General features: G+C 36.1%; 1 protein-coding gene across 1 annotated transcript in view; it reads left to right on the top strand.

The window, feature by feature from the left end:
- The window catches only part of zmp:0000001236 (mastermind-like protein 2), a 47,736-nt gene that overhangs the window by 1,473 nt on the left and 32,941 nt on the right, over positions 1-13,322 (top strand). The gene's annotated exons all lie outside the window — the stretch shown is intronic.

Raw genomic sequence — 13,322 nt, 5'->3', positions numbered from 1 at the left:
CAACCACTGTCACTGTGTACTATCATGGGTTTAAACATACCCATTTTAAATGAAGGCAAATCCTTAAATAAAGCTTTTCCTGTAAAACAGATTGAAGCCCAGCTCCTGTGGATAAATGTTTAGTATCAGTTTAGTTTAGTGTATTTCCTGGTTGTGTTTATTCAAAGTCAAACAAGCCTTGAAAACTCGACTGTTGGGAGGCTGCCCAGTGATTAAGTGCCCTGGGCATCGGGACACTTTTTGTTATTTCCTAATTTCAAGGTAGTGACAGATCTGGGAACAGTGGGAGGGCCATGTGGAGCACACTCTCACGGAAAGAGAAACCAGTTGCAACTAGTTGTGTTTGCTCATCTGAAGCCAGATTGTACAGAGATCAGGAGAGGCATTAACTGTGTTCAGCGATCCTTTTGATTATCCACATGTTCAACATTTCCCACACATCTGTGTTATAGTGTAGAACTCTCAGCTGAGTATGTGAAACCTTTGCAAAAAAGTAATGCTTCTGCAAAATACGATGTTCTATTATGGAATGTTTAGTGTATTAATATGATTAGCTATGATTAACATGGCAGGCATGAATAATATGTAGGAAATAGGAAATGCCTGAGTATTTGGTGGTGTTCTTGGCTTGAGAGCTGTAGAAGAAAAAGCTGGAGCTGTGCCTGACCCTGGATACACTCTTCTGTTACATGAATCCTCAGAGACTACTCTAAATCTAGTATCAAGGTGAGCGTCTCATAGTTGATAACACAAATGCCCACACGTCTTTCATCTGGATGAGAACAGTGGTGTTAAACTGAAGGAATCTATTCCTTTATTATTCTTTATTATTCTTCTTTATGTATCCGATTTTGTATCTATTTTTTCCTCATTTCATTGAAGCATGTCAGTTGCACATCTTCTGCTTCAAATTTATTCAGTCTGCTCAATAAATTCAAAGTCTCATCATAAAGAGGAAAGTACAAAGCAAACCATGAAAAGGTTTACGCTAGAACCAGAAGGCTGAAAATGGTTGCAATATTCTAGCTATGGAAAGAGAACATGAATGAGTAGAATTTGGTGTAAAACTCCAGTGGAATTGTTCGCACTGCTGAAATCAAAGACATTCCGACTCATCTGTGCTAGCTCTCCTAGCGGCATCTTTGTGAGGCGCCCCCTGTGTACTCCTCATGTTTTATTCACAGCCTGTGAGATGACTGAGGCTTTGAAGACCGCTGAACTGTTCAGCATATACATCTCCTGATTTACTTTTCACAAAATAATAACTACAGGTCATGACAGTTACACTCAATCTGATTTTTAAGACCAAGCTTAATACTGGCCTTCACTACAAAATCCTTACCTTATTTGTTCTGAGCAGAATTAGTGAGGAAACTGGGTTTAGAAAAAACTACAAGAGGAATTTCTTCCAGCCCACACACACTAAGGGAGGTGATCAGTGAGAAGCACAGGCTGGCTGTCGTATGTCTAGAGCAATGTCATTTGCTTCATCCAACTGCATGTGGCTAAATTCAAATACCAGCCGTGTGTTGAGGGCTTAGATTTATCCCATAGACATCTGGTAGCTATGATCCAGGTCCACGGATTTATACTGTGGCAAAGTTACATTTCATCCAACCCACTGAGAATACAGGAGTGGATCTTTGGCCTATCAAGGCTTCATGCTGACATTTCGATTTCGAATGTTGAATGTTCTCTTAGCTTGATAAATAATGTGTTCAAGCACTTTTTAACAAAAAAGGCTTGTGTTTATATTTACATTATTATAGTGTACAACATTATTTATATGATGGTTTGAATGATGGCTTTGACATGTAGGAAAGAAGTGCTGGTCTGTTGTAGACAGTCTGTGGATTTGCTAAAGCCTGATCTTAACAATTCGAAACAAAATCATGAAACAAATTAAATTGAAATAAACTTAAAAATATTTTTCTAGGAACAAAATCAGAATAAAACTATCCTTAACTGGTCCAGAACAGATATGTTCATCTGAAATCGTTGTAGCATTCTAGTATATTATTTATGTCTTATCTCCAGCTCCCAGTTGTTTTTGGAGCAATGCTGTGGTAATACAAGCTATGGCTAATGTTACATGGCAGTGCATGTGTGTACCAAAAGTCTCTATACATAGAAGAACACTTCTTTTTTTTTGTGACTCCCGATATGTTTTATGCTTATTTTATATAATATATATTTTTTCAGATACTCTTTACGAATGAAAAAAGATCATATATTTAACTCATCCTCATGGTTAGATTGCTAAACTGTTGCAAAATTATAATGAACACATCACACACAAAGCACAACACCCATGACACTGTTGTCAAACTGGGAGCCAAAGTTGGGAGAGACATCTCCGTGTGTGTACAAAGAAATAGCAGTCATGTAGAAATTATGACAATCTTTAGGTTTCCAAATGTGACCAGTTTTAACTGATTAAATGACTAAGATTTTTCAAAGGGATCTAGTGGAAAGCAAGGTAAAGTAAGGGGAAAAATAAAGAAAAGAGAAACTGAGTTACTGAAAAATCTGATAAACTGGCAGCCCAGCATATTTGGGTGTAGGAGAAAATAAATAATGTTTTTAATATGTTGAATAGAGCTGTACTTTACTAAACCTTTGGGGATCATAACTCACGTTGCTCAGACTATGCAATTAATTTGGAAGTGCTTGAAATTCAAAATGGTCCTGAAGATTGCAGTGCACTGAATAAGCAGCTGAACATAGCCACACTTGTCTCAGGTCTGGGCTGTACTGTATACATATGACTCAGCTATTCCTAAAAGCTATCCTTTTTCATGCTTGATGTAATTTCTTTAGCTCAGAAAGTGCCTTGAGTCTGTCAGGTTTGTGCTGAAGAGGCCAAAGAAGGACTGGCTCACCATGTCCTTCCACAAGCATGGTGCTTTGTTGGACTTACCAGAAATCTGACTCCTGTGGGAACCTGCGTGTTCAGGTGTATATGCATTCATGCATGCCTCTTAGCAAATATGAGTCTGTGTTTAGGGGAAAAACAATGTTTCTTTCTTATCAGTGTTTTTGACTTAATTTCTAATTAATATAAACAATTTTATCCTCCTATACTTTATTCCTGTTGTTTGCAGTGGTGGGTAACCAGTTAAAGAATTGTTAAAAAATTGATGGAGTAACTCTGGCTATTCAACTCCGAATAACTAAGCGATAGAGCATTCTTAGTGAAAACTCTATTAAAATTGGGACTGGGCTGGTATTTCACATTATCCCAGATTTTTGACAGTTGGAGTTTTTTCCATAAATCCCTGTGGTTCAGGCACTGTAGATTCATGTAACACTTGACCTTATTGGTATTTCACCAGTATATAGCAGAAAATAGAAAATTTAATAAATTAAATAATATATAGTAAATAAAACAAGTTCCCCTAATAATTCAGAAAATTGTAGTGGGATGTACATGGTCAAATAAAAGAAAAATAAATGTATTTAATTCACTCATAAAGAGGAACATGTTCCACAATAACACTATACTTTATGGAAAGTAAATATGGAGAGTAAATGTAGTGTTTCTAGCCACACATGTAGTGTTTCTTATAAGCAGATTTTGGTGTCATATGTCTGGTTGCATATTTTTACTATGTCATGAATTTTTCATTTTGTTTCACCAATTAGCCAGTTTAAATCTCTTACTTGCTTAAAACCTTAAAAAGTTTAAAACCCTGAACTTGTATTTTAAAAAGCCCTGGTGCAGTCATGTTGCACGTGTTGAACAGTAACAGATTTGTCACAGAGGCCATATTGGTGCAGGAGATCATTTGAGGGATTCACACACCCCACCTTTTAGAAAGGGTCATGATCCTTTTCAAGGAAATTAGAAAATGAGCTCCTAATGTCAGTAGCAGGCTCTTGGGCGGGAATGCTGGGTCAGATTGGGGGCTTTCTGACTAGATCAGAGTTCAGCACTGTTTACATTACAACACAGGATATTTCTTGCAGGGCGGCCAAACCGGCTTGCCGTTCCCAGGCTCCCCGCTCTCAGCCTCACAGTGCCATGAAAAGGAGCACAAGCACTCTTTTTTCTCCCATTGCCTCTCCTCTGTTTGCCTCCCTCTCTTACTCCTTTACACTATCCTTTGCTTAGTCCTCTAGGGTCAATGCCATTTGTGTTGTGCTGATTTTCCTCTTTTTAGTTCACACAGACTCAGGAATAAGTCATTATTAACTCTAAGCAACTGCAATGAGCAAAAGTTATTTTTTGCCCAGAGGGACAGTATATTTAATGTGCGAAATATGCAAGTGAACAATTTATAACAAGTATGTTTTAACTGTAGTCAAATTAAAATGTTATTTGGGGTCTTCAAACCGAACCAACTGGGAAATTTATTTGAGGTCAATTTCAAAATCGTATAATGCAGATTATTATGCCAGTACTAAGTTTGATCATATGATGATTTAATGTGGTGAAGAAATGTTGAAAACTGTAAATGTTGTGCAGTACCAGTGATAATAGTGTCAGAAACAAAACAACAAATCAGGCAAAAATGCAAGAAAACTGCATTTCCATATTGACTGGACTGCTGAAGGGTAAGAGTTCAGTTTAAAATATACTAGAATGTAAAATATAATGTACATTTTTCATACTGTTATCCAAGCCAGTGTCCATCAATAACAGCAGAATGTTTTTACCCTAAGCAGCAATTATATTTATATGATTTATCTCCACTATAGTGAATCTCATGAGCCTGACTTCCTGTTTAATGGTGTAAAGAGGTCTGCCTGATACTTCAGCATGCTGTCAATAAGCTGTGATTTCCCCTTTGCGCACTGTTCAATCATCACCTGACAAAAATATAAACATGACTCATACAAGTGAGAACAACTTATTAATTCAAGTTTGTGAGGGAGAAAGCACCATCACACCCTCAATGGAGAGAACTAGCTATATTTCAGCTGTGTTTTTTCTTAAATCTTAAACTGTACTTTCACTATACGACTGTATTTGCAATAGACAGTAGTTAAAAGTCAAGTAAATAAGTACATGGCTATTAGAGTAACAGCATCTTTAAAATACTTTACTGCAAAAAAATCAAACTGTAATATGTATACAAGTAAATGTTTGATCAGAACCATAACTAAATATACTATACAGATAATGTAACAAGGTTTAGTATAATATAATAGGTAAGGAATAAAACAAACAGGGAGTGGGGAGGGGGGGGGGGGTTGTCAGACACACAATGAAGATGGTGTGATAGAATGATGGCTTGACGCAAAGCAAAATAGCTTCATAAAGTAACGTGCTGAAGTGTTTTATTCCTCTTATGTCACAGCAGTTGACAGTCTTAACACATTGTCTTTTTTCTACCTATATATAGTTCTATATAATGCAAAGGTATCACGTATAGCATTAGAAACAGTCATTTTTCCTTTTGGTTTAAAGTTAACAAGAAAAAAAATTGCAATTCGTTACCAAATAATAACAAAAGTATTAGCAACACCTTTAGCTTTGCCTCTGACTGTTACAAAGCACTGACACTGGAGACTCCTTCCATAAATGTTAGATAAACATGTTTTTGTTAAAAAAAATTGAATTATTATTTTTACATCTGTTTGTTATTAGTCTTAGGCTACGTGGAACATTTTCCATTCAAGTCCCGCTGTTATTAAAGAAAGAGTAATATGTTAGAACTAGTGTATTAATATAAAGCTACAATTTGTCTTGCAGCCAGTACTGCTGTTAGACCTCTGTTGTAGAAAATAATTTTAAAAAAATATACCGAAGCTATTATTATTTAAGGTCAGTGTATCCATGTGGATACATACAGGTTTTTCTATAGAACCTTTGTGCCATTTGACCCTAGCTAGCAGTTCTGCTACTTAATTGTGACCTGTGTTTGTTTTATCTGTTACACTTGCAGTAGAATGCTGCCTGCAAGCATGTATATTTACACTGTGTGTGCTTGACATCCAGACTGGTGTCATCTCTAATGATCAGTTCACCTAGTTTCTGATCCATCGAGCTGTAGAATCCCATAACACAGAATTATAAAAAGCAAATAGACGATTTCAGAATTTTTCCAACATGAGTCCAAAGCTAAGCTTGTTACTACTCAGTATTGTTCTTATACAGTATAAGTACAACCCCAGTTTCTTAAATTAATGATAAAACATGTTAATCACCTAATAACTACTGACCTAATATCTACTGATCTAATATCTACTCTGCCAACAATATTCTGTGCAAGTACCGCAAACCATAATATGAAAGAAACATTTCTGCACTGAGCAAAGAAAACCCATTCACACTAAACAGCCATGATGGAAGTTATGCTGTTTTGTGATGTATTCTTTCTCTCTGATAATGTGCCAATTCAACAAAATGCTGAGTAGTGTGAAACTATTCTATGTAGTCATGTATTAATCATGTATTATTGTCTTCCCAGTCTGGCATTAGACTTGAATAAGGGAGTGAGTTTCGAGTAAACTGTTCTCTGTTCTTTTCTTAGTAAAGGGCAATGAAATTATGGTGGATGCACACAGGCTACAGAATCAGTAAACAGACATAACAATATAGCAATGTATTAGTAAGACTAAATGAAATTTGTATTCTAAGCTAGTAAAAGGAAATATTTTTTTTAAATTAGGCTTTTTATTATGAATCTTTTATATGCACATATTTTGTTATTTTGTGTTTAATAGCCTGTCTTGCTGTTTGGAGTAGTTTCTTGGCTTTTGTTTGTTGGGATTGGTTTCTAAGAATATTCTCGCATTTTTAACAGATTTCATGCCTCCCTGGGTGGAGGGGTTAAGCTCTGTGAGATGCACACAAGGTCTACTTTGTTTACCAAATCAATTTCAAAATTAGGCCAAGTATGGTGAGAGGATTGTGGCTCCTGTGTTTTGAATAGAGAGCATATTTTTGCATATTGCATTTTTTATTTGTTTCATGGTTAAGGAAAACCAAAACCTGTAGACGAAAGGCCTACATCAAGGTCATATCTGCAACGACACACATCTGTCTGTCTGAATATTCTGTCAAAGCTGTCAGGTCAGGTTTTATTTTTACAATTTATGGCTTTTATTTTGCTTTTTAGATTAACCTTTTTTATGTCAATATGTCTTTGAATGCAGTCTCATACGTCTCTGTTTCTTATGATTGCTTAATTGGTACTGTAGGACCAGGCAATTTAACATTTGTTAAGCTCAAGTGGAATATGGCCTTGAACTTGTTTGTGTGTTATTATCGAAAGGTCATTTGTTCATAACCAGTAACCAGGCCAGAGCCTAGCCCAGGAACGCTCTGTTTAAGGAAGGAGAAATCACCCTGAATGGGACAGAAGTTCATTCACACACTCACCCACACACAGGGACAGTTACTGTCACCTGCGCCTAGGGGTTGTACTGTCACCAAACCTGTATGCTTTTGGACAATAGAAGAAAACCAGATAACCCAGAGGAAGCACATGTGAACATAGGGAAAACAAACTTTGCACAGACAGTAACCCGAGCTCTGGGAACTATGGTGTTATTAGGCAGCAACTCTACCTACTGCACTACAGTGTTGTTACATAAAATTTAAGCAATGAAATTAAATGCTATGATTTCTTGCTATAATGACTACAAATCCTTTTCTATATGTTTCATTGTACATACTGAATAATATGCTTTAGGATGACTGAATTATAGAAATAATATAGTGAACACATGGGAAATTCATTAACTAGTACTTGGCAAATAAATACTTTAAAAATGGTCTCCTGAAACCCTATATGACTTGTAATAATAATATGGAAAACTAATTAGCTAATTATATGCATTAATACAGAATGAAGAAATATAAACTAGTATTGTGGTTGGGACTACATTGAGATACTGACTACAACATCTGAGATTCTTGCAGTGTACATAAAATATAATCAATTTGACTAGAATCTTTATATTTCTGTTTAATCACAAGGTAAGTAGAGAAAAGGTGTTTTAGCACCCACCAGATCACACTTTAGTTTATGTGTGTAGTGCAGCAGGCAATGGGATTCGGAAGTTTGCTCTGTAGTTACAGAGTCAAGGTTACAGGTTCGGGGGGCATCACATTGAAGGGTATATTGTGACAGTGTATACAAGTATATACAAGTGGTTTTTCTTCTTTTCAGGGTTGTTGAACCTGCTTGTCCCCTTGGCAACTATGAATAAAAAATGTAATATCACGGACATGAAATCTGCTTGTACGAGGCTAGTAATTTGTCCATGCCAGAACTGCCTAATGCAGTGGGACTTGAATGTGTTAGCAGCTCTGTGACGTTCAGCTACGGGTATAAAAGTCAATTGTTAATACAAATATACCATTTATACACATATTTGCAATTAATTCAATGGAGGTTCAATTGGAGGTTCTATACATAATTAAGAAACTATAAACAAGAAGAAAATACTACAGGAGGAGAGAAAATTATAGATTGCCTAGAGGAGGAGCACTTTGAAAATCAACCATGATATCCATGAAATCCATAGTATTTCTTTCTGAATACCAACAACTTGGTATTAAACACTAAAATGGAGACTCAAATCTGTATTTAACTCAAGTGTGAACATCTTGTTTTGTTGCCAGGAAACTATTTCCGGTATTTTCTAACTATCGATAAATTGTAGAAGACAGCCATCGAAGACGTAAAGCTTATGATAAAAATTGGACTGTTTATATTATAAGGATTCACCATATTCAAAGAACTAATGGCATTTTAGATCCTACAAATGTCTGACATTTGATAATTTTCATAGATCTACATTTGCAAGTTTTTAATAAAGAATGGAATTTAATGCCAAAGCTTGGATCACACTGCCAAAACACATTGCTTTGAGTGATTGTGTAATCAGAGCATTGCATTTCTACACAAAGCCTTAAAAGACCTCTCAATAAATCTACATGGGGCACTTGAAAAAAAAAGCGAATGCATTTACAGGCAAATTTAAATGAAGTCGGTATCTACATAATGGACAGGGCTGCTATATTTAAAGCTGTAAATCAGGAAATTAAAATTCTCCTTATTATGTGTTATAACCCTGCTACATCTGTTTTGCACTGACCTGATTAAACAGGATGGTGTAGAGAGTCATTCATATTGCACAACCTATTTCCTGCCTTTGAAACCCTATTAATCAGCGTTAATCATCTGACCACTGCTTGTCACTGAGCCAGTGTGAATGTCTTACTATTTCAAAGCGAGGGATACACTTATTTTTTTTACAAGCGTGTGAACACAAGTGGTCTTGTTCAGGGCGAGCGGGGCAAGTCAGGAGGTGCTGGGGGGAAAATGAACAAGCACAGAGTAATAGATAGACACTAGTAAGAAAGAGGAATGTGAAGGAATTCCTCACTAAAAAAAAAACAAATTATAAATGTTTCCAGAGGCAGATTGCAGTATTGTGAATAACTGTCTAATTAGATTGTAATCGTTGCTGATCACGTGGGGATTATGGAGTGAAGAATTCTGTTAAGATCAAGCAGAGCTGGAGGTGGGGGTGGATGGTGAGGGCAGTGGAAGGAGAGGCAGAGGGAGATGGGTGAAGACTCACAGCTGGAATGCTGCATGTTTGTGTTGTGAGGTGACAGTGTCGGCTCTTGGCAAGCCTGAGCTCTGGCGCCTGCTGCCCTCAGCCTCCCTTTCAAAGACACAGACCCTCTGCTGTTCTCCCCTTCTCTCCCACTCTTTCCTTCTCCCACTCTCTCTCTCTCTCCCTCTCTCTCTCTCTCTCTCTCTCTCTCTCTCTCTCTCTCTCTCTCCTATCCTGTGATCAGAGATCAGCTGAGATCGCTCTTCTTATCAGCTCCATATTTTCTTTTACTGTACATTTGCTCAAAATTTTATACATTATATTTTTATTTTATCTATTGTCAAATGTCTCTGTATTGTGAATATAAGGAAAAGGTGTTAGAGCAGCTATTCAGATATTATTATTATTATTATTATTATTATTATTATTATTATTATTATTATTATTATTATCTTAGTTATCATTTTTAAAGAAGCCTTTAATTTGTTCCTCTGACAAAAATCTTTAAGGGATTTATATAACCCTACAGTAGATGGTTTACCTTTCAGTGTAAGTAGACCCTCTTTAGAAAAATATTTGTTTTGTTGATTTGGGAAACCCTTTAAAGGCTCAGTGTCGAACGTTAACATCTAGAACATAAGTAAATAGGTTATTGAGTTTTCCCACTTGGTAAACTTTTACTGGCTTAGGTTCAAAGTAGAACCTAGGAAAATAAGAAACCTTATCTATCCAAAGAAGACAGAAGAAATTGTTTTCTAAAAATTTACACTTTTAGAAAAAGAGGTTAAATCTAGAAGTAAACGTTATTCTTTTTATACGCCTGGGTGAACAGCAGTGTTTTCCTGTCAGAGAACATTTCAAGTAAAAACCCTTTAAAGATAAGAAACCTTAATTAATCAAAGAAGCCTTAAGAAGTCCTTTCTTCTAATCTTTGATTTTTCCCCTCTTATTTTCTTTGATTTTTGCTCCTTAATGTAGTCCAGGCTAATTCCCACCCACTACCTAGCTCTCCTTATCATAATACAGTTGCCAGCCAAAGAGGGTAACACGCAAACACATGCTTCTTCTGAGACAGTGAAGCTAGCAAACCACAAACTGCTGATCATGCTGCAAAACAAGGCTGATTGGCTAGTGTTGTTGTGATTGACAGGTCAGAGGGAGCATCCCACCCCTCTCACCCAAAGAACAATTTTGCTTGTCTCTATCAAAATCAAATCAAAATCTCTATGAAATATGTTTTTTGTTTCAACACTCAGGAGCCAAAAGTGTGGACTTTTTTGGTGAAACAAAATTACAAATGTAGGAACTTATTATGTTTTTATTTTTCTCTCTGGTTCAACCCCATCTAATGTTTTACCTTTTATAAGAAGCTAAAAAAACCTTTAACTATACAATGTACACATTTTGATTAAAAAAAATACCCAACATAAATATTAGAAACTTTCTGACAATATGAGTCATTGTAAAATTTTGACGTGCTGTTTATGCACTGATATAAATCCACCACATCCTGTGACTGCATATCATTCAGATCACATGAGATGTGTCTTTATGTACACTGTGTATCAGTCTCAGCAGAGCAGCATGCTATAGAGAGAACAGTACTTAGTGTGTTCTGTGATAAACAAGTGTGTTTATCCTGCATCCACCAGCTCAAGCTCCAGTGTCAGTTTGACTTGTTGACTCATCAAAAAGAAGAACCTGTTCTGTCTGCTAGCTGTCAGACCTGTAACGGATGGCAGTGCTGGGGCGAGTAGCTTGCAGGCAGCTCTCTGATAGTTTTACTGACTCTGTATTCCTCTCAGCAAGCTCAAATCCAGTCTAATAATTAAACATGCTACAGTACATGCTCATGTTTAAACTGTGATGCTGCATTCTTCTCGTAACTGTTCTAATGGACCGTGTGTGTGTGCACGCATTTGTGTGCACGCATTTGTGCATTTGTGTGTGCACGTGTGTGTGTGCACACGTGTGTGTGTGTGGATGTACGTGTATGTCTTTGTGTGTGAAAAACAAGCGAAATAGGAACATTCCTTCCTCACTCCCACTGCCGTTCTCCCCCTCTGCTCATTTCTGCCACCCCACCCCCTGTTTCCTTCCTGTTCTTATTTTAGAATTTATTGGATGTTTTTTTCTCTACATCCGGCAACAAAGAGAGGATTGTGCCATATCCTAACTACACACTCTTCCGTGGCAAGGAAGGGGCATGATCAAATATTTTTACAAAACAGTTAAATGTTCCTCTACGCACACACACACACACATACACACACACACACACACACACACACACACACACACACACACACACACAGAGAGAGAGAGAGAGGAAAACCAAAGAAAGTCTTACCTCAGCTGTACCTCATCTTTTATATATTAATACTTTATGATGCCACGTGCTTTATTACATGTCGTTCTTTTAAGATTGTACTAAAGCAGTGTGTCAAACCAGGATTCAAATTGTTACACTTCATTCATATGTTCACTGTCTGCGTGAATCTTCCTTTTAACTTCTTATTGTAAAATTGTATCTTTAGATGTACTTTTGAAAAATATAATGAAAATATTTCAATATGATGAACATTTTTAGGTATAACTTGCGAAGCTATTTATAGAGGGCCAGAGGACATCCTGCGTTATGTAGAGAATAATTTGTAATCTATTTTTATCATAATTATCTATATTCAGGATACAGTATAGTTATCATAAATCACCCTTTTTGGACTGCATTGGCATGGTGCCTGGAATAATGTGCTACATATTCGTAAGGCAGTATAAGGACAGCCATCTTATTTTGTTTTAATCACACGGTAACATCACATGTGTCCTTCTGTACTCTGTTTACTAGGGAAAAATTCAGTGAGATTTTGAAAATGTAGACAAAAATGTCAGTCTTTTCTTATTTAGGTTATTTGCAAGTACTGTTTTGTTTAACAGTATATGCGTGTTTAAGGGAACACTGGTTCGTTTGCCACACTTTTCAGTCTGGCTGTCATATCTCTTGAATAATTAAGCAATATCACACAAGCAAGACTGCAGTTGTACTGAAAATCAACACGGTTGTGATTCTCTGCATATATGCAGTACATCGTCTTGATTCCAAATGTGAAATTGCTTTTATACAAACATAACAGTTATATTTAACAAGAAATGAACAATATTAATATAGATATTTGATATTATTAATTCCTTTTATTCCTGACAGTTCAGACACAATACTGTATGTCCACATATTTTAAATGTTATTTGTATATAATCATGAAGCATTATGCACAAAATGAATTTATGCCCCATAATGGTTTTGGCTGCCACAATTATTATACCTTCTGTTAAACGTTTAAAAATAAGAACATCATGTGTACTGCTTTTAGATATATTCTGCGAGAAAAAGGAGAGAACATTAATAGAATTCAGAAATGATAAAATCCAAAATAAGTTATTAGATTAAGCAAACCAGAGGCAAAGTTCATAATAAGGTAGCCGGTAAAAACATATATATAACTTTCATGCAAGTATGCATAACCTACACATTGAGTATTTATTTATTTATTTGTTTGTTTGTTTGTTTGTTTGTTTGTTTGTTTGTTTAGTCCCTATGGCAAATAACACACGTATGGGCATAATTATTAAGTATGTACACAATATTAGATGCATTATACACATAAAAAAGAGAAGATTCCCGTGTAAGATATACAGTATGTCATAATAACACCAATGTGAATGTGACAAAAATCCCCTCAGGCATGTAGTCCTAAAGAGCATGCTAATGACCTGCACATTAAAAGAAAAGGTTCAAACAA

The sequence above is a fragment of the Tachysurus vachellii genome, chromosome 15 (genome assembly GCF_030014155.1).
Source record: "Tachysurus vachellii isolate PV-2020 chromosome 15, HZAU_Pvac_v1, whole genome shotgun sequence".
Classification (NCBI taxonomy): domain Eukaryota; kingdom Metazoa; phylum Chordata; class Actinopteri; order Siluriformes; family Bagridae; genus Tachysurus; species Tachysurus vachellii.
This window is presented reverse-complemented; position numbering and strand designations above follow the sequence as displayed.